At 36.6% G+C, this 19,695-nt stretch overlaps 1 pseudogene; it reads right to left on the reverse strand.

Annotated features, from left to right (window-relative positions):
- Nucleotides 1-7,809: 7,809 nt before the first annotated feature.
- On the reverse strand, nucleotides 7,810-15,565 carry LOC137734495 (disease resistance protein RPV1-like; annotated as a pseudogene).
- Nucleotides 15,566-19,695: the final 4,130 nt, after the last annotated feature.

Genomic DNA, 19,695 nt, shown 5'->3' on the forward strand with positions numbered 1-19,695 from the left:
TCTACTAGATCGTTGTATTAACTATGTTTTTGTATTAACTAAAGTGGTGTTCTAATATAATTCTTAGGAATTTCAAGGAGGCATGTGGGGGTGAATCATTTTTTCTCTAAATTCGGTGGTGCAAAAGAGAATTTTATTGATAACAGAAAAAGAAATTATATATCAAGGTAGACCATATAATAGACCCAAATTGATAAGGCTCCACTGCTAAGAACTATTGCAAAATGCGCATTAGGATTAAACTTCTAGCATAAAGTAATTACCCTGTGAACTAACCTTGCACTGTAAAAAGTGCAAAGAATATTTTGCAGAAAATTAATTTCTTCAATTGATACTAAGAGACTTTATACAAAGAGAGTACTTGCCGAAGAAGTAACCTATCCTACATTCTAGGGTTTACAGATAATCACAAATAAATTACAAACAATTTACAAGATAGTTTCCTAAAACTAAGCCAAGATATCAGGAATGATATCATTGAATTCTCAACACTCCCCCTCAAGTTGGAGAGTGGATATTGAGAACTCCCAACTTGTGAATGATCTTTGAGAAAGTTTCCTTCCCTAATGGCTTCGTGAGTACATCTGCAAGTTGATTGGAAGAAGGAACAAATCTTGTAACAACTGAACCGTCTTGTATCTTGTCCCGGATGAAGTGACAGTCCATTTCTATGTGCCTAGTTCTCTCATGAAAAACTGGGTTAGCAACAATGTGAAGAGCTGCTTTATTGTCACAATGGAGCAGAGCCGGTCTTTGATGCAGTATACCTAGATCTTTCAATAAATATCGTAGCCATGATAATTCACAACAAGTTCCAGCCATGGCTCGTTACTCGGCCTCCGCTGATGATAAAGACACAGTCTTTTGTCTTTTTGACTTCCAAGAAATCAATGAAGAGCCCAAAAAAATACAATACCCCGTAGTTGATCTTCGTGTTGTTGGACAACCTGCCCAGTCCGAGTCACAATATGCATTTAAGGCCAAATCATTTTCAGAAGAGAAGAACAAACCTTGTCCAGGTGTATTTTTGATATATTTCAAAATCCGAATGGCTGCTTCCATGTGTGGTGTGCGAGGCTTATGCATAAACCTACTCAACACATGCACGGAATAGGTTATATCCGGCCTAGTGATTGTTAGGTATATCAGACGCCCCACCAATCTTCTATATTGTGCCGGGTCTTTGAGAATTGCACCATTGTCTGATAACTTAAGATTTTGTTCCATGGGAAATTCAACGGGGCGAGCTCCCAAAAGACCTCCATCTTTTAATATTTCTAAAGCATACTTTCGTTGGGAAATAAAGACTCATTTCTTAGAACGTGATACTTCGATCCCAAGAAAGTACTTTAGATTGCCAAGATCCTAGCTTGATTTTAAAACGACCATTAAGGAACTGTTTTAGGGCATCGATAGCATTCGAATCATTCCCCGTAATCAAAATATCATCAACATAAATTAGGAGGGCTGTAAAAGACTTGCCTTGTTTCCTAGTAAATAATGAGTAGTCAGCCTTGGATTGTTCAAAACCAGCGGATTGAATAGAGTCAGAAAACTTTGCAAACCATTGACGGGAAGCTTGTTTCAACCCATATAAAGACTTGCTGAGGCGACAAACCAAGTTCTCCCCCTGTCGCCGAAAACCTGGAGGAGGAGTCATATAAATTTCTTCATGAAGGTCACCATGAAGAAAAGCGTTGTTAACGTCTAACTGATGAAGAGACCACTGCCGTGAAGCAGCAAGAGCTAATAAACACCGAACAGTGACCATTTTGGCAGTTGGAGAAAACGTGTCATGGAAGTCAACACCTTCAAGCTGGGTATAGCCCTTGGCAACCAAACGTGCCTTATAGCGCTCAATTGAGCCATCAGAACGGTGCTTAATCTTGTAAACCCAACGGCAGCCAATGGGAGTTTTGCCACGGGGAAGGGAAGTAAGAGACCAAGTTTGGTTAGCTTCCAATGACTCTAATTCAGAAGCCATGACAGCTTGCCAATGAGGAAAACGAGCAGCTTCCTCGTAACTACGGGGTTCAACCTGTTGAGTAATATGGGCAAGGAAAGATTGATGTGCAGGTGAGAAACGATGGTAAGTAAGGTAATTAGCGAGTGGATACCGTGTACCTGGAGTGTGACCAGACGACGAAGACGATGGAGGATGTGGTTGGGTAAGCTTGAGAGTAGGACAATCATAATCACGTAACTTGGGTGGCGGAGAAGAATGACGGCTAGAGCGACGGAGCACCGGGGCAGGAGCAGGTGCTGACGTTGGGGGGTCAGGAACGGCAGATGCAGGAAGCGGTGCAGGAGGCGTGGGAGAGCCGGCATCAGCGGAAGGGGACGACTCAAGTGGAATTATAGGGTCGGGGGGTGACACGGGATCAGGTAAGTGAGGTGAAATAAGTGGGACAGGTGAAGACACAGGTTGAGGGGAAGAAGAAGGCGAGGTTTGATAAGGAAAGATGGTTTCATGGAAGACAACATCACGACTAGTAAAGATTTGGTGAGTGGTGAGGTTATATAACTTGTAGGCTTTCTGACCAATAGGATATCCTATAAAAATGCATTTGTGGGCACGAGGAGAAAATTTGTGATTCACATTAACATCAGTGGCAAAAGCAAGGCAACCAAAGACTCTAAGGTGTGAAAAAGTAGGAGGTGTAGAATATAAACGTTCAAAAGGCGTTTTCTTGGAAATAATGGGTGTGGGAAGACGGTTAATGAGATGAACGGCTGTGAGCACACATTCACCCCAAAAATGGAGGGGAAGATTAGCTTGAAAACGCAAGGCACGAGCGGTTTCAAGTATATGGCGATGCTTGCGTTCTACGACCCCATTTTGTTGAGGCGTATAAACGCAAGAATGTTGGTAAATCACTCCATGATCTTTAAAGAAGTCACGAAGAGAAAAAAATTCCCCACCATTGTCAACACGGATTTGACGAATATAAGTGTTAAATTAAGTTTTGACAAATGAAAAAAAATTCTTGAGAATAGATTGTGTTTCATTTTTGTGATCAAGACTACCATACCATTGATACCTGCTATCAACTTCATGGGTATCCACCAGGACATCGTTTGCATAAGGTTAAGCCACAGAAAGGGAACCATCGTCCTAAGACGGAGCGATTAGAAGATTTCGAACCACTGTGACGCACAGCCATGGCTGCTGTGCCTGTAGTAACTCGGGAAGAAGCAAGGCTTCTTTGCTTCTCCTCCTGGGAAATCGATGCATAGGCTTGACGAACAGTTGGAAGAGGATTCATCAACAGAAGCTGCCCTCGAACAGCACTATAGGAGTCGTTAAGTCCCATGAGAAACTGCATCAACTTGTTCCTCTCATTCTGTGCTCCACAAGTGCAAGAAACGGAGTCACTGTAGGACGACAACTCATCCCATAAACTTTTCATCTTCGTATAATATGCAGCAATAGAGAGTTGATCTTGTGTAAGTGAAGCAATGTCCCGTTGTAGTTGAAAAATTCGAGGAGCATTACTTTGGCAATAGCGCTCACGTAATTCTTCCCAAATTGCATGAGCATCAGTCATATAAAGGATACTGTCAGCAATATCCGAGTCAATGGAATTAATAATCCATGCTACAATCATGTCGTTGCATCTCTGCCATGAAGCGTGATCGTCCGGCTTGGTCTTGACAGAAGGTTGAAGGACAGTGCCATCAACAAAACAAAGTTTGTTTTTGGCACTCAAGGAGATCTTCATAGCACGAGACCAAGTTGAATAATTATCCCCATTCAAGGGCTTTGAAACCAGCATCATGGCTGGATGATCAGAATGATGAATAAAAAAAGGGTTGGAAACATTAGCCTTTGCATCGGAATTGCTTCCAGAAACAGCGTCGGTAGCCATGGCAAACGACGGAAAAGAACAGAGAAACAAAAGGCAGCGGAAGGAACTAGGTTTTCAGCCTAGCTCTCGATACCATGTAAAAAGTGCAAAGAATATTTTGCAGAAAATTAATTTCTTCAATTGATACTAAGAGACTTTATACAAAGAGAGTACTTGCCGAAGAAGTAACCTATCCTACATTCTAGGGTTTACAGATAATCACAAATAAATTACAAACAATTTACAAGATAGTTTCCTAAAACTAAGCCAAGATATCAGGAATGATATCATTGAATTCTCAACATGCACGCCAAGCCTCCACACTCAGTCCGATATGTTGCAGCTGGTTTAGATACATGTCCCCTGCGTGTTAAAGAATCACAAGAGCAAGCTTACAAAACTGCAGTTTTGACTTATAGTTATTGCAAAAGGAAAATACAGGTTGGTGCCAGCAATTACCAATGTAATTACTGTGGCAACCGCTAGAACTAATATGAAATGAAGCTGATTCCCAGTGAGCTGCAAGTTTGGCCATGGCATGCCAGCACGTGAAGAACTTACGTGTATTGGACTTATATGAATGAAACTGATTATCGGTCAAAGAGATGCTCAGATTAGAGTTAATGTACCATGAAACTGGTGTTATTTGGAAATCGCACGAGCATTCACTATCCGACGGTAATTCTCTCGTCTTCTCTTGATAAATTTGGACGTGACATGTTTAAGATGACACTTACAAACACATTTCTTATGCCTAATTTTTAATACCACCATATCATATCATAGTAAATCCAAATAACTATCGAATGACATTTAGGCATCTGGAATATCAAATGCATTACTTTACATTGAAAAATTATTTATTCAACAGCATTAATAACACACGCATTGAATCTACACTTGCCTACCCAACAGCTTCTTTGTAAACTAGAAATATATTCCGATCTCCCTATTCACATGAAGAGTGAGTTAGAGTGACTGGAAATATCTCTGATTACGTGTACGCATACCACATATGTGCCATATCCAACGGTATTGCGGACATAAAGCAAGCGATTAATGGTTGTTTGGCTTCTAATCTGATGTCATGGTAGTGAAGGTACTACTCTGAAATCTTTGATGTATAAGTTTTTAACTACCAACTACTAGAACTTCACAAATTGCCTAAATACAAGTCGAAGTAATAACAAGAATATTTCTAATGGAACACCTTTCACAATCCCTGGAGAGCTAGTTCACTAATAGACCGAGGGATAAGTAATTTGACTCATTCATATATCCAGATCATGAATGCATGTTTGGAATCCATATTATGTAAGGAGACATTGCTCTTGCTATTATGAAATTTAAAAAAAAAAATTGACTAGATTAGAACTTGCATAATCTACGTTTTATTCATGGCATGCGATTATTAATGATTAAAGCTAAGCTTAATGCTATAGGAGGTCTGGTTTGGTATTGAGGTGATTCTGAAAAAGCTGGTATAAAAAAAAGTTGGGAGTTGTTTTTGTGTTTAGTAAACTTTCAGCTTCAGCTTTTTTTCACAGTTTTGAGTGAAAAAAAATAAAAAATAAGAAGCTGCAAAACTTAACTTTGAAAAACCGGCTTTTTTCACATCTGTTTTACATAAAAGTTTATCAAACACTATAATACTACTTTTTTTCTTCTCAAAAGCACTTTTATAAAAAAGTTTACCAAACACTCTGCTGCTTTATTTCACATCTGCTTATTCTCACAGCACAGTAGAAGCAGTTTTTTTTCAAAGCACAGCAATACCAAACTAGCCCGTAAAGTAGTGGAAAGCAAATCCATGGCACTTATGGAGAAGATGAAGAAAAGAAACTTAGGTCGTATTTATATACAAACGTGTTACCAAATCACAGAAATGACAACGAGAGAGTTTGTGATTGTTGACAACCAGTGACATGTGAAATTGAGAACACATGCAAGAGTTACAGACTAGTACATGAATCATAGCTTGAGCCAACAACTCAGCTCTCTTTTTCCCGGGTGGATGGGTTGAAAGATAACCTCTGATTGCATAGTCACTACCAATAACCTTGCTCAACTTCTCGTACACAGTTAGACACACTTTGAGGTCATATCCATCAGAAGCCCAATTCCATCCTGTGTAAGAGAGAGAGCATGAGAACACGAACGTGAAAAATGAAAGAATTGTATTCAGCATCTTGTCAAGCTATCAAATTGATACACAAGCATTATGATGATCTTGTCAAGTGTCAATTGGCACACAAGCATTATGATGTAATAATCATGTTAAAATAAAATATAAAAAGAAAAACTACACATCCAAGCTTTAATCCAAAGAATTCTCACTTAGTAGTCCAAAGCTAATTCTCACTTATGTAAAATGTAGGTTAATTAATTGAATCAAATAACATGTCTCTATTTTCGTACAAATTAACTACCTATATATAAATTTATTTATATTAGCACGATATTTATTTTTGTAAGTAAATTATTTTATCTGCAAATAATTACAAAATATAAGTAAATTAGTTTTGAATCAAATAATTCCATATTTTGTAGGTAAATTATTTTGTATGCATGTTTTCATATATATTAGGCTTTATTTTTTAATTATATGTGTGTGTAAAATAATTTCCTAAATTATATGTCAAATATAAATTTCGTGACTTAATTAACATGTATTGTTAAATATATTATGCATGTTTTATTATTATAATATATTAGGCAATGAATGTTAACATTATTGTTTTTTCCTCTTTTTGTAAAATTATTAATTCTCCTCTATAATTTGCATGGAATTAATTGTGTACATCAATTATCCAAATAGAGGTATTTTAGGCATCCAAAAAAATTTTAATGTATAAAATCACACATAATTAATGAATTTGCTGATGTGGAATCTACTCAATGAGTTTTATTCAAGCAAAAAACTTATGTCAGGTTTCAAGGTCTGTAGTTATATTTTCAATTTTTATAATACTTAGTTCAAAAGATGTTCTGCTCTTTAAAACCCTGAACCGGGTCTGCATATGTGCCTTTTAAAATTGGGAGTTTTACAAACACTTCCGGTACTATTCACTTTTAACAAAAAATCACATTTTTACCTTTCCTGATACTATTCATTTACACATTTATTTGTCATTTTTCATTAAAATTAAAGTTTTCTTTTTAACTTTTCGTTAGTTTTCCTTATAAAATTTGAGCACGAAAGTATGTGGTCTTGCATATGTCCCTTCAATAACATTAATGACAAACATTTTATACAATTTTGGTCAGGCACAAGCAAGGCTTTCGTGCTCTTTGATTTAATATAAGTGTTGTTATTCTCACTTTAGTGTCTTGTCTCCTCACTCACTTTTTAATGAAATTTTTAATCACAAGTTTGCTCATTTGTAAAATGACCAATAAAGATCTTAAAAGATAGCACTTTGTTCCCAAATGATTTATGTGACATCCCACATCGCCCAGGAGATGATCCTTAAATGTATATTCTCATCCCTACCTAGCACGATGCCTTTTGGGAGCTCACTGACTTCGGGTTCCATGGGAACTCCGAAGTTAAGCGAGTAGCGCGCGAGAGCAATCCCAGGATGGGTGACCCATCGGAAAGTTCTCGTGTAAGTTCCCAGAAACAAAGCCGTGAGGGCGTGGTCGGGGCCCAAAGCGGATAATATCGTGATACGGTGGTGGAGCGGGCCCGGGCCGAGATGTGACATTTGGTATCAAAGCCTAACCCTGGTCGTGGTGTGCCGACGAGGACGTCGGGCCCCTAAGGGGGGTGGATTGTGACATCCCACATCGCCCAGGGGGTGATCCTTAAATGTATATTCTCATCCCTACCTAGCACGAGGCCTTTTGGGAGCTCACTGGCTTCGGGTTCCATAGGAACTCCGAAGTTAAGCGAGTAGTGCGCGAGAGTAATCCCAGGATGGGTGACCCAATCAAAGCTAGGGAGCTAGGCCCTCACGCCCATATTATATTACTTGAAGAAAAAACATACAGCGGGAAGAACATATTACCGAAACCCTGACGATCAAAAGCAAAATCATATACAACCACTGCAAACGGTCAACATAGCCATCACATGTTGAATCCAAAATGTACAAACGAGCGGCAGCTTCAGCCAGTTCTGCCATATCGGCTGGATGAGAGCAGCTAAAGACATGATTGTTCCCTAAAAACATGAATAAATTGAATAAACACCAAAAGTAGCAGCAAGGGAAGATGTGAAGTAGATGAAGAGGTGTAAGACCTGTGAATATCCAGCAACGAAGACTTCGGAGCTTGTTGTCAAATATCTGCGGCGCATCATTTCTGGTAGATTAAATAGAGTCAACTCCTGCCAACTCCAATTCCCAAAAATCCTACAGTACAGCATAAATCTTATTCTCTTCTGATAAAGAAGTGTGTCCCTGACTCCAACGTGTTTGACGCACATTCCCTACCCATACATTGAAACCTTCATCTGCAAGGACGAATCCCAGCGATTCTTCTGGAGAATTTAAGAACCATGCATCACGTGGTTAAGATCAAGAAAAGCCAGTAACCAATTACAATTGAGTTTGAAGCAAATTAGAGCCTAATTTAAAATAGTTAGTTTCAAGAAACGAAATTCCAACAGAACCTGAAAACTTCAGATCATGCGGCACCAAATTTCCAACAGAACCTTTGAGAGATTTCATACGAATGCTGCTGGGTAGAATCTTAAGTTCTTGGCACCCATTCAGATTCAATAAAACAAGGTTTGTAAGAGTCGAGATAGACGGGTGATCCTAAACTAATCTTATACAACTTTGAAGAATTAGCCACTCAAGATTTGGCACATTCATGAAGTCAGGGGTTTCCTTGAGGTATTGACAATAACTTAAATTGATGAATTTCAACTTTTCCAGCGTCTGTTAAAACATTCAGGAAAACAAGCATTACTTCATAAGACATCTCACTCAAAACCCAAACATTTAAGAGAAACAAATACATGTAATGATTGTACGTACCTCGGTTGCTTCCCAAAGTCGGTCAATGAGACTAAATTGCATGTCAAGTTCAACAAGATTTTTGAATTGAAAGCTGGATGGCAAAGACTTAAGAGGGAATTCAAACCAGGAGAGATACCTCAAGTTAAGTAACTTAAAGGGCCCAATCGGGTGGTGTTTGCAGTAATCATATTTAAAAATTGAGTACTTATGACTGATCTTGAGAAGTCTTAGTTGAGTCAAACTAATAAAATCTTCAGCATCTAAGCATACCCAGTCTGAGTACGAGAAATCCACGATTATGCTTTCAACTGCTTTTGTAGCATGTGCAAATCAAAGTAAAGGAAAATACAGAGAACCTCAGTTTAGTTTATGAAATTAATGCTTGTTTCTTAAGGAGCCGTTTGATAATCATTTCGTTTAAACTCTCATTTCGTTTTTAGTTGAATTGTTTTCAATTTTCAATTATTAAAACAATAAAAACTAAAAATTAAAAATTAAAACAAAAATGGGTATCAATCAGGCTTAAGAAATTGATTTGGTCAAAAGTTGAAGCTTTCTACGTACAATTGCATAAGAAAAAGATTTCTCACCGTATTTTGAGTAAGCACGTGATGAACATCTTCATAACTACACAACCTACATCGTCTCCCAGGTTCTTTGATAGATTCTTGGCGGACAATTTCTCAACCCATTTCCTCTAATGTATCATGCATCTCTAGTTCCCGTGGCCCTGAGACAGTTATGGCGGCGGAGTTATGTACCACTCCTTGGAAATGCCACCTCTTGGGGTTTCAAGAAATCCGGCCGTGGCTAGCCGTCTGACCACGCCAATTCCACCAAAGCCGCCGCAATGCGGAGTAGTGCCCAATTGATTGCTTCAAAACAGAGCTTCGTAACCATTTGTTTATCAGCAGAGAGCACCCCAAAACCCCTGAAAATTATTTCTTTATTCAGATAATAAAATGTCCCAAATTTCGAAATTTAATTCTGAATCAAAAGTAGGGTTTGAATTTTGATTACCTAGAAATTTGGGGTTGGGGGGAGAGGGACCAAGGCCAAGACGAAGCTATGTGTCTATGATAAGGCGTGCCAAATACAGAGTGTCAGGAAGATGTACTAGTCTTTTGCAGTTTATCAGTTTTAAATACTGAAGCCCCGTAAGCCGTTCAATCCAGGGGAAAAGCTCTTTGATAGATGTTCCATCCAAGAAAAGCTCTCTTAATCCTTCCATATTTTCTTCAATGCTTGGAAACACCTCAAATTTTGTACAACCAGAAAGAGAGAGACAGACAAGGTACTTGAGTTGACATATGCTGCTTGGAAGATACTTCAGTTCCTTGCAATCATCTAGGCGTAAATAACTTAACCCCGTGAGATTATTAATTGATGAGGGCAATTCTCTAATTCTTGACGTGTATAAATCAAGCTCTACTAACCCCTCAATCACTTCTGGAATCTCTGGAAACATTTCAAGACTCGAGCAGCCGAAAAGATTAAAGGTTTTGAGAGATTTCATACGAATGCTGGTTGGAAGACACTTAAGTTCCTCGCAATCATTTAGATTCAAATGAATCAAACCCGTGAGATTATTAATTGACGGGGGTAGTTCTTTAATTTTTGACCCGGATAAATCAAGCTCTTCTAACCCCTCAATCACTTATGAAATCTCTGGAAACATCTCAAGACTCCAGCAGCCATAAAGATTAAAGGTTTTGAGAGAATTCATACGAATGCTGCTTGGAAGACTCTTAAGTTCCTCGCAATCATCTAGGTTCAGACGACTCATCCCCGTGAGATTATTAATTGATGGGGGCAGTTCTTTAATTTTTGACCCGGATAAATACAACTCTTCAAACCCCTCAATCACTTTTGAAATCTCTGGAAACATCTCAAGACTACAGCAGCTAGAAAGATTAAAGGTTTTGAGAGATTTCATACCAATGCTGCTTGGAAGATTCTTAAGTTCCTTGCAATTTTCTAGGTTCAAATCACTCAACCCCGTGAGATTATTAATTGACGGGGGTAGTTCTTTAATTTTTGACCCGGATAAATCAAGCTCTTCTAACCCCTCAATCACTTCTGAAATCTCTGGAAACATCTCAAGACTCCAGCAGCCATAAAGATTAAAGGTTTTGAGAGATTTCATACCAATGCTGCTTGGAAGACTCTTAAGTGCCTTGCAATTTTCTACGTTCAAATGACTCACCCCGTGAGATTATTAATTGACGGGGGTAGTTCTTTAATTTTTGACCCGGATAAATCAAGCTCTTCTAACCCCTCAATCACTTCTGAAATCTCTGGAAACATCTCAAGACTCCAGCAGCCAGAAAGATTAAAGATTTTGAGAGATTTCATACAAATACTGCTTGGAAGACTCTTAAGTTCCTTGCAATTTTTTAGGTTCAGATGACTCATCCCCGTGAGATTATTGATTGACGAGGACAGCTCTTTAATTTTTGACCCGGATAAATCAAGCTCTTCTAACCCCTCAATCACTTCTGAAATCTCTGGAAACATCTCAAGACTCCAGCAGCCAGAAAAATAAAGGTCTTAAGAGATTTCATACAAATGCTGCTTGGAAGACTCTTAAGTTCCTTGCAATTTTTTAGGTTCAGATGACTCATCCCCGTGAGATTATTGATTGACGAGGACAGCTCTTTAATTTTTGACCCAGATAAATCAAGCTCTTTTAACCCCTCAATCAATTCTGAAATCTTTGGAAACATCTCAAGACTACAGCAGCCACAAAGATTAAAGGTTTTGAGAGATTTCATACGAATGCTGCTGGGTAAAATCTTAAGTTCTTTGCACCCATTCAGATTCAATAAAACAAGGTTTGTAAGAGTCGAAATAGACGGGTGAACCTCAACTAATCTTATACAACTTTGAAGAATTAGCCTCTCAAGATTTGGCACATTTGTGAAGTCAGGGGTTTCCTTAAGGTATATACAATAACTTAAATTGATGAATTTCAACTTTTCCAGCATCTGTTAAAGCATTCAGGAAAACATGCATTATTTAATCAAGACATCTCACTCAAAACCCAAACATTTAAGAGAAACAAATACATGTAATGATTGTACGTACCTCGGTTCCTTCCCAAAGTCGGTTAATGAGACTATATTGCATGTCAAGTTCCAAAAGATTTTTGAATTGAAGGTTGGATGGCAAAGACTTGAGAGGGAAATCAAACCAGGAGAGATACCTCAAGTTAAGTAACTTAAAGGTCCCAATCAGGTGGTGTTTGCAGTAATCATGTTTAAAAGGGTAGTCCCTATGACCGATCTTGAGAAGTCTTAGTTGAGTCATACTAACAAAAGCTTCAGCATTTAAGCATTCCCACTTTGAGCATGAGACATCCACGATTACGCTTTCAATTGCTTTCGTAGCCTGTGCAAAGTACAGGAAAATATAGAGAACCTTAGTTTAGATTATGAAATTAATGCTTGTTTCTTAAGGAGCCGTTTGATAATCATTTCATTTAAACTATCATTTCGTTTTTAGTTTAATTGTTTTCAATTTTCAATTATTAAAACAATAAAAACTAAAAATTAAAAATTAAAAACAAAATGGGGTATCAATCAGGCTTAAGAAATTGATTTTGGTCAAAAGTTGAAGCTTTCTACTAGCAATTGCAAAAGAAAAAGATTTCTCACCGTATTTTGAGTTAGCACGTGATGAACATCTTTAAACTATCATTTCGTTTTTAGTTTAATTGTTTTCAATTTTCAATTATTGAAAAAATGAAAATTAAAAATGAAAAATGGAAACAAAAGTGGTTATCGAACGAGCTTAAGAAATTGATTTTGGTCAAAATTTGAAGCTTTCTACTAAACATTGCATAAGAAAAAAAATTATCACCGTTTTTTTAGTTAGTACATGATGAACATCTTCATAACTCCACAACCTACTTCGTCTCCCAGGCTCTTTGATAGATTCTTGGTGGACGCTTTCCCGACCCATGTCCACTAATAAATCATGCATCTCCGGTTCCCCCTTCCATGAGAAAATTAAGAGAGCTCGATCGATTAGAACTCTTATTCCAATATCAGGATAGAAACCACAGCTGTGCAGAATTTCAGTTGCATAGTCTTCTCTCATTCCTTAAAAGAAACATGCAATATCTAGAAAGATATCCCTCTCCGTGTCATCTAGTCCATCGAACCTTGTTTTAAGCACATCATGAATTCCCTTTTGAGGGATTTTTCCTTATTTTTTCTAACTCATATTCCCACTGGCATACAGTTTTGCTTTCAAGAAAAGCTCCCAACACTTTGAGTGCTAAAGGCAGACCTTGAGCATATTTTACGGCACGACTCGAGAGATATTATAATCTCTGTTGGGTTGGTTTTTTCTAAAGGCGTACCGCCTAAAGAGTTCTAGAGCTCCATAATCACTTAAAATCTTGGGCTTATATATCTCATCAGCTATGCTTAGTAATTGCGAATCTCTAGTTGTTAAAATAATTCTACTTCCACCACCAAAGGAATGTTGCTCTCCAAGTAAAGCTTCAATTTGTTCTAATTCGTCCACATCATCAACAACAATAAGAACTTTTCTCTGACCTAGGCTATTTAACATCACCTGGAAACCTTTATTCGAAACGTCGAAACTCCCCACCTTGTTGTTCGAGATACTCGATAGAAGTTCTGCCTGCATATGTAGTTTGCCATGCTTCATGAAACCTTCCTTGAAATTTTCAAGAAAGCAACAAGCTTCAAATCAACTTGCGATTTTATCATAAACAACTCTAGCGATGGTTGTTTTACCTAAACCACTCATACCCCATATTCCAACAATGCGAACATCATTAGTTTTAACTCCAAGAGGATGCAATAATGAATGCATGTTATGCAACCAAGCCATTATCTTTGCTTCTTGATGATGAGATGTGGATCAATTTCTTAAAAACATCTTCTACAATTTTCTCAATAAGCTCTGCATCATCCCTGTCATATGAGATGTTGATGTATATGTTTTTAACTACAAAACTACTACAACTTCAGATGAGAAAAAAAAAATGAAAAAATGTAACTACGTCAGTAGTTGCATGGTGATTACTGATTGTTCTAAAGAAAGCTTTCAACCCCGCGTCCTGCTCTTACATCATGGTATATATAGCTACTGCTTCTTCCATGATCTTAGCATGAGCCAGCAACTCAGCTCTCTTTTTCCCAGATGGATGGGTTGAAAGATAACCTCTGAGTGCATCGTCACCACCAATAACCTTGCTCAACTTCACATACACAGTTAGACACACTCTGGGATCATATCCATCAGAAGCCCAATTCCATCCTGTGTAAGAGAGAGCATGAGAACACGAACATGAAAAACGAAACAATTGTATTCAGCATTTTGTCAAGCTATCAATTGGTACACAAGCATTACGATGTAATAATCATGTTAAAATAAAACATAAAAAGCAAGACTACACATCCAAGCTTTAATCCAAAGAATTCTCAATTAGTAATCCAAAGCTTATTGATTATCATTCAGTTAGTCCAGAGACACTCAACCTATCCGACTATTTTACGACGTTATCAAAAACTACTACTACTACTTTCCAGGTGAAACATGAAAGGGTAAAAAAGCAAACATGAATCACTAGATTTACCACAAATGATATGCCGAATAATCTAACAGTAAGTATCAGACTAATCCAACGGTATCACAGAGCATATATCGATAAGAAAAATAAAAAAATTACTGTTACCTTACCGAAAGCTCCATTATTCTGTAAGGTAATATTGGAGGTCACTATCATCTTTCCCGTGATCAGTGAATAGAAGCCTAAGATCTGACTCTTGGATTCAAGTCATGGGTTTGGGTTGCATTTCTCTAGTCTCATGTTTGAGTACCATGTTCATCTTAACATACTCCTCTTTTTTTTTTATCAAACATCTTAACATACTCAGGGATGTGTTCAATTGGGGATTTGAGAGATTTTAATAGATTTATAAATCTATAATTTTTTATGGAGTTTAATTGATTTATAGATATTTCATGTAAAATTTTGATTTAATTCCCGTGAAATCTCATAGGAAGATGCGAGGCTTGAGGATGCTTAAAATACACTACGAAATCTCTCCAATTGAATTCCTCAACTTTTTCAAATTCTTTAAAATTAATTTTTAATTGAATACACGTTGAATGTTGTAAACTTCTTTGAAATCGTAATTGAATGCATCCAGATTTCTAAAGATTTTAATAAATCATCTTAAAATTCTTATTGAATACTTTGAATTTTAAATAATCACTTAAAATTCTAATTGAATGCCCTTAGATTCATTAAATAAATAAAAAAATTCAAAGTCCCATTTAAATACATCACCCTTAATAAATTGTACATTACATTATATCATGACAGAAATAGTCACACAAGGAAAGAGATACAACCAAGTAGGGAATACCAAGGTCCTGAGCACATTAGCTCGTGCCTCCGGATTCTGCAATTCGGGTCAGGTTCCGAAGTTCGAGCTCACATTTGATGATCAAATTCCTCACATTTGATCCAACGGTGGCAATTGGCAAACCCACCTCGGATTCAAAAAATGCGGCTCACGCTCCCTCTCTTTTACAAAACCCTAGCAAAACCTCGGCCCTATAAATCCCTTTCACATCCGCCGCAGGATGCACCCAAATGCTCCTTTCTCTTCCCTTTCACGCACTAATCCCTAGCAGAGGCGATGGGATTCCCAGTTGCTTCTCCGTCGGAGAAACCATTCCAACTGCTCCATCTTTTTGCACCATCGCCTCTGTTTCTTTTTTATTTATTTACTTAATTATTTGAGCAATTTCCTTTATCCTTCCATTCATATTTCAGATTTTCAGCTTGTTTATTTTTATCCGAAAAATAAAATCAAAGTGTATGGGTTTTTTGCAATTTTGTTGGGTGAGGCCGGTGATGATCAAAACATATTTTGCCTACATTGCTTGATTATCTCATTTTTATTGAGATAATGATAAAATCATATGTATCTGAGGCCTTCCCGGAAGAACGAGCTTTATTTTATTTTTTATTTTTTGGGTAAAATGTATTATTTCAAATCTTAATATTTCAAAATCCTGAAAATTTTTAAATTTTGATTAAAATGATAGGTTTTGTTGATATTTTCGATATATCACTTAAATAGTGAAGAAAATCTTAATTTCGTCTTATTAAATATATCAGATTCGGTTTGACATTTGCAATATATTTTGATATTTTCTCGATGCCAAGAGTCGAACTTAAGACTGTTAACCATAAGAATTGAAGTGAGCTACACCTACGTTATAACAAAAAAAAAATATATATATATATATATTAAAGTTAGTATTCCGGTGCTAGGATTTGAACCTGGATGAAAACTTTTCACCAATAAGACTTTTTGTAGTGAACTACACCGGACGACTTGATAAATCATGACGAAATAAACTATTAAATGTACTCCTTACGTTGTGCAGTGCACATACTGGATAAACAATTAGTGCACATAACGTAGTTATCTGATTTGTGGGGAATGGTGACGCTTACCGCTTAATTTCATCATTGGATCAGTTTAAATTTTGAGATCTGTGAAGTGAATAAATACAAATTTCAAAATTTAAATCTATTAAATAATAATAAATATGGTAATGAGGAAAAATGCACTCGTAACTTAGGGTTTACATACACACTCTCAGACTTAAATAACAATTTTCATGCTTTCCAACAACACAAAATTTTTATAACTAAGAATCAATCAAAACATAATAATTGAATGAACGAGGATTTCTTTTATTTTTTCCAAATTTCCTGAAGGTTTTTTCTATAAAATTTATGGTGTCATGATTGCCTTAAAAGAATCATAAATGTGTTCCTTAAAAAATAATATGAAACCATATTTGAGTTCTTATGTTTATTGTTTTAACTCGATCTATTATTTGAAGCCGCGCCTCCACCAAAAGAAATTCATACCTATATTTTTTTCTATAACGAGTGACTAATAAGTCCAACCGTTTTTCAACACCACAAAATAAGTTACAACCCGAATACTAACTGTCTTTTTGGGTGATCAAACCAAAAATTTCTTGAACATGATTGTACGTACTGTGGAGCCTAAAATAATCTCAAAAATTCTAAAGATGACATGTGGACTTTTGCTCAAAAAAAACAAGATTGTCCTTATTAAATGTGCAGGCTCCTCATATACTTCCACCTCACACCCATGAAGGTCTCAGCAATTGAATACGACTATCCACAACTCACCTATCATTGGCAAGGAAAAGTCAAAGCTTTAAAGATAATGATTAATTACCCAAATTCTATCTTTAATACATCTGCAATTGAAGATTGACTCCTTTAAGTAAGTAATCCCTATCTAAATCAATTAAAGATAATTACTCCATTATCTCAAGATATTATTTCCTATTTAATATATTGATAATATTTCTCTATAAAACCTTGGTCAATAGGATGCTGCCATGTGTAGGATAAATCCCTAGCACCATGGCCGGCCACTCCCCTATATATACCCCATACTCTACCAAATTTCGTAAGCTTTTACAATCTTAAAAAGTCCTAAGCACTTGAGAAACTAACTTAGGCATTGGAGTTCCATTGGCAGTGGGCACGTGAAGCTTGGGTCCTTAATCAAAGGATCAAAGGGGCTTGGGTCCTTAATCAAATGTGTTCATTGTTTTGCAGATGCATTTTTATTAAAGCCAAAGACGACGAAAATTTGCATCAATACATACAACCATTAATTTTTGTGAGCAGACATGGCCGCATGCAGTTGTTACAGTCCTTACCAACTCACCAGTTACACAAACTTATAGCAAGAATCTCAAATTGCTAGTAGTAGTACGCGCGGTGGTAGTTGATGAAAAATATATATCCCACCATCCCCATTTATGATAAATTGTAAGATATGACCATCAATTAAATATATATCCCATAGATTTAATAATTAATTTTTGCACCGAATGTTCCATGTTTAATTTCCCTTCCCCCAAATTGCTTGTATAAAAAATACATTGTGAGTTGTTCAATGTTTAATATACCAGTATTGGTGAAAATATCAATATGCAAATTTGTGGAATGTCAACAAATGTATAGAATATCGATATCGGTTGCTTTTAATGGAAATGATGAAAATTTAAAATGAAACTTTAGGAATTGTCTGACATTGGTTTGGATGAAATATAATAGTTTTTCTAATAGTTTACATATGTGTCGGAAATAGCAACAATATTCGTCGATTTTAGCCTAGATATAAGAGTTTTCCTTACATGAGGTGAAGTTTAATCTTCACCCTTTTTCCATATCTTTCTCTATTTATTTTTTTTTAATATTTTCATCGAAGAAATTTTAAACATTAGAGTTTCTTTATCTTGTCCTCATGAATAAATATTTCACAATCCGGCAAGTGGTTCTCCAAGATGACTTGAAGGAGAAGATCATGGACACCTATGAAAATTAAAATTGGTGACATCATGTGTACTTATATGATGCCATTGCCCTTCTCTTTTCCTTTTTGGTCCATTAGGGAAGCCATGCCGTTGCCAACTGTGAGTGAAGTCGTGCCGTTGCCAAATGTGAGTGAAGTCGTGCCGTTGCCAAGGTGAGTGAAACCATGAGCAGTGGAGGTCATGGGTAATGCCATATGCGATGGTGGATCTAAGAAAAAATATTCAGAGGGTCATATTTAAAAGTGTAAAACATTACCTAGACATATGATAATTTTAAAAATTAACTCATAGTTCCATCATTCATAATTTATAGAACAAATAACAATACAAATTATAATTGTGCAAGACGTGTTTTCAGTATAAATTAGCATGCTATCACTCAACCCCCATTAGGTTATGCAATGAACTTTCACAATATTTATAGCAAAAAAAGATCTCCATTGAAGTAGTAGGAACCAGTAGAATCCAAATCAATGTAATTAGTAAATACACGTTCCTCCCATCTCCACCATTTTATATTTGCAAGACTATCGGTTCCTTTCAATTGAGAAAATTCAGCTGACCCCCTTTGCCCCTTAATGGATCCGCCAGTGGTCATATGCTATTGCCCTTTTATTTTCTTTTTCTTCTGCCATGAACAAAGTCATAGGTAAGTAGGTGATTACGTGATTAATTGGGCACTCTGAAAAGAAGGGAGACGCGTAGTGTTAGTGCAGGCTCGAAAGTCAAAAGGTTAATGAGGCATGTGGATGGAAAGCCTGCCCTAAAGACGTTTGTGTTCCTTTGCTGAGTGCCTTTTTTTCCTCTCTTCCTGGAAAATTCACTCTACTGATCTCTGGCCTGTTTTGTGTGGTATGAAACAAAACGGTCAAATAGTGCATAACAATTTAACATATAGAAAGTTAGTGCTGCCGGAGATTAATTGGTGTCCATAGAAATTACATGATATCAACTTAAACTTTATCCAACATATTAGGCCATCTCCGACAAAAGCCTAAACATAATTCAGTCTAACATTATAATCTTGCAAAAAATTATTTTTTGATAAACGATGTTAGGTCATACTCATATACTATTTTTAATCAAAAAGGACTAAACCTAGCCCCTTAATAATTTATTATTTTAAACCTTATACTTCAAATTTATTGATTAATTAAATTAAATTATTGTTGCATGTTTTCAAATTTAACCATTTAATTTGAATCAATATTGCAACTGAAGAGCTAAATCCCCAAAAAGGGCTAAGAGGGGGTCTATATTTGGCCAGCTTGATACCACTTTGGCCAATAATCGTTTGGTAGTGTCCATAGAATTATATCTTAGTCATTAGTTGGAGATGAATTTTTAAACAAATAAGATCATTTTTAATTTTTGAATATTTAACCTTCTTAGTTGAAGATAACATTATTCTTGCTGTTTCATATCAAAAATGTTCATTTGACCCCAATGAT

The sequence above is a fragment of the Pyrus communis genome, chromosome 5, assembly GCF_963583255.1.
Source record: "Pyrus communis chromosome 5, drPyrComm1.1, whole genome shotgun sequence".
NCBI lineage: Eukaryota > Viridiplantae > Streptophyta > Magnoliopsida > Rosales > Rosaceae > Pyrus > Pyrus communis.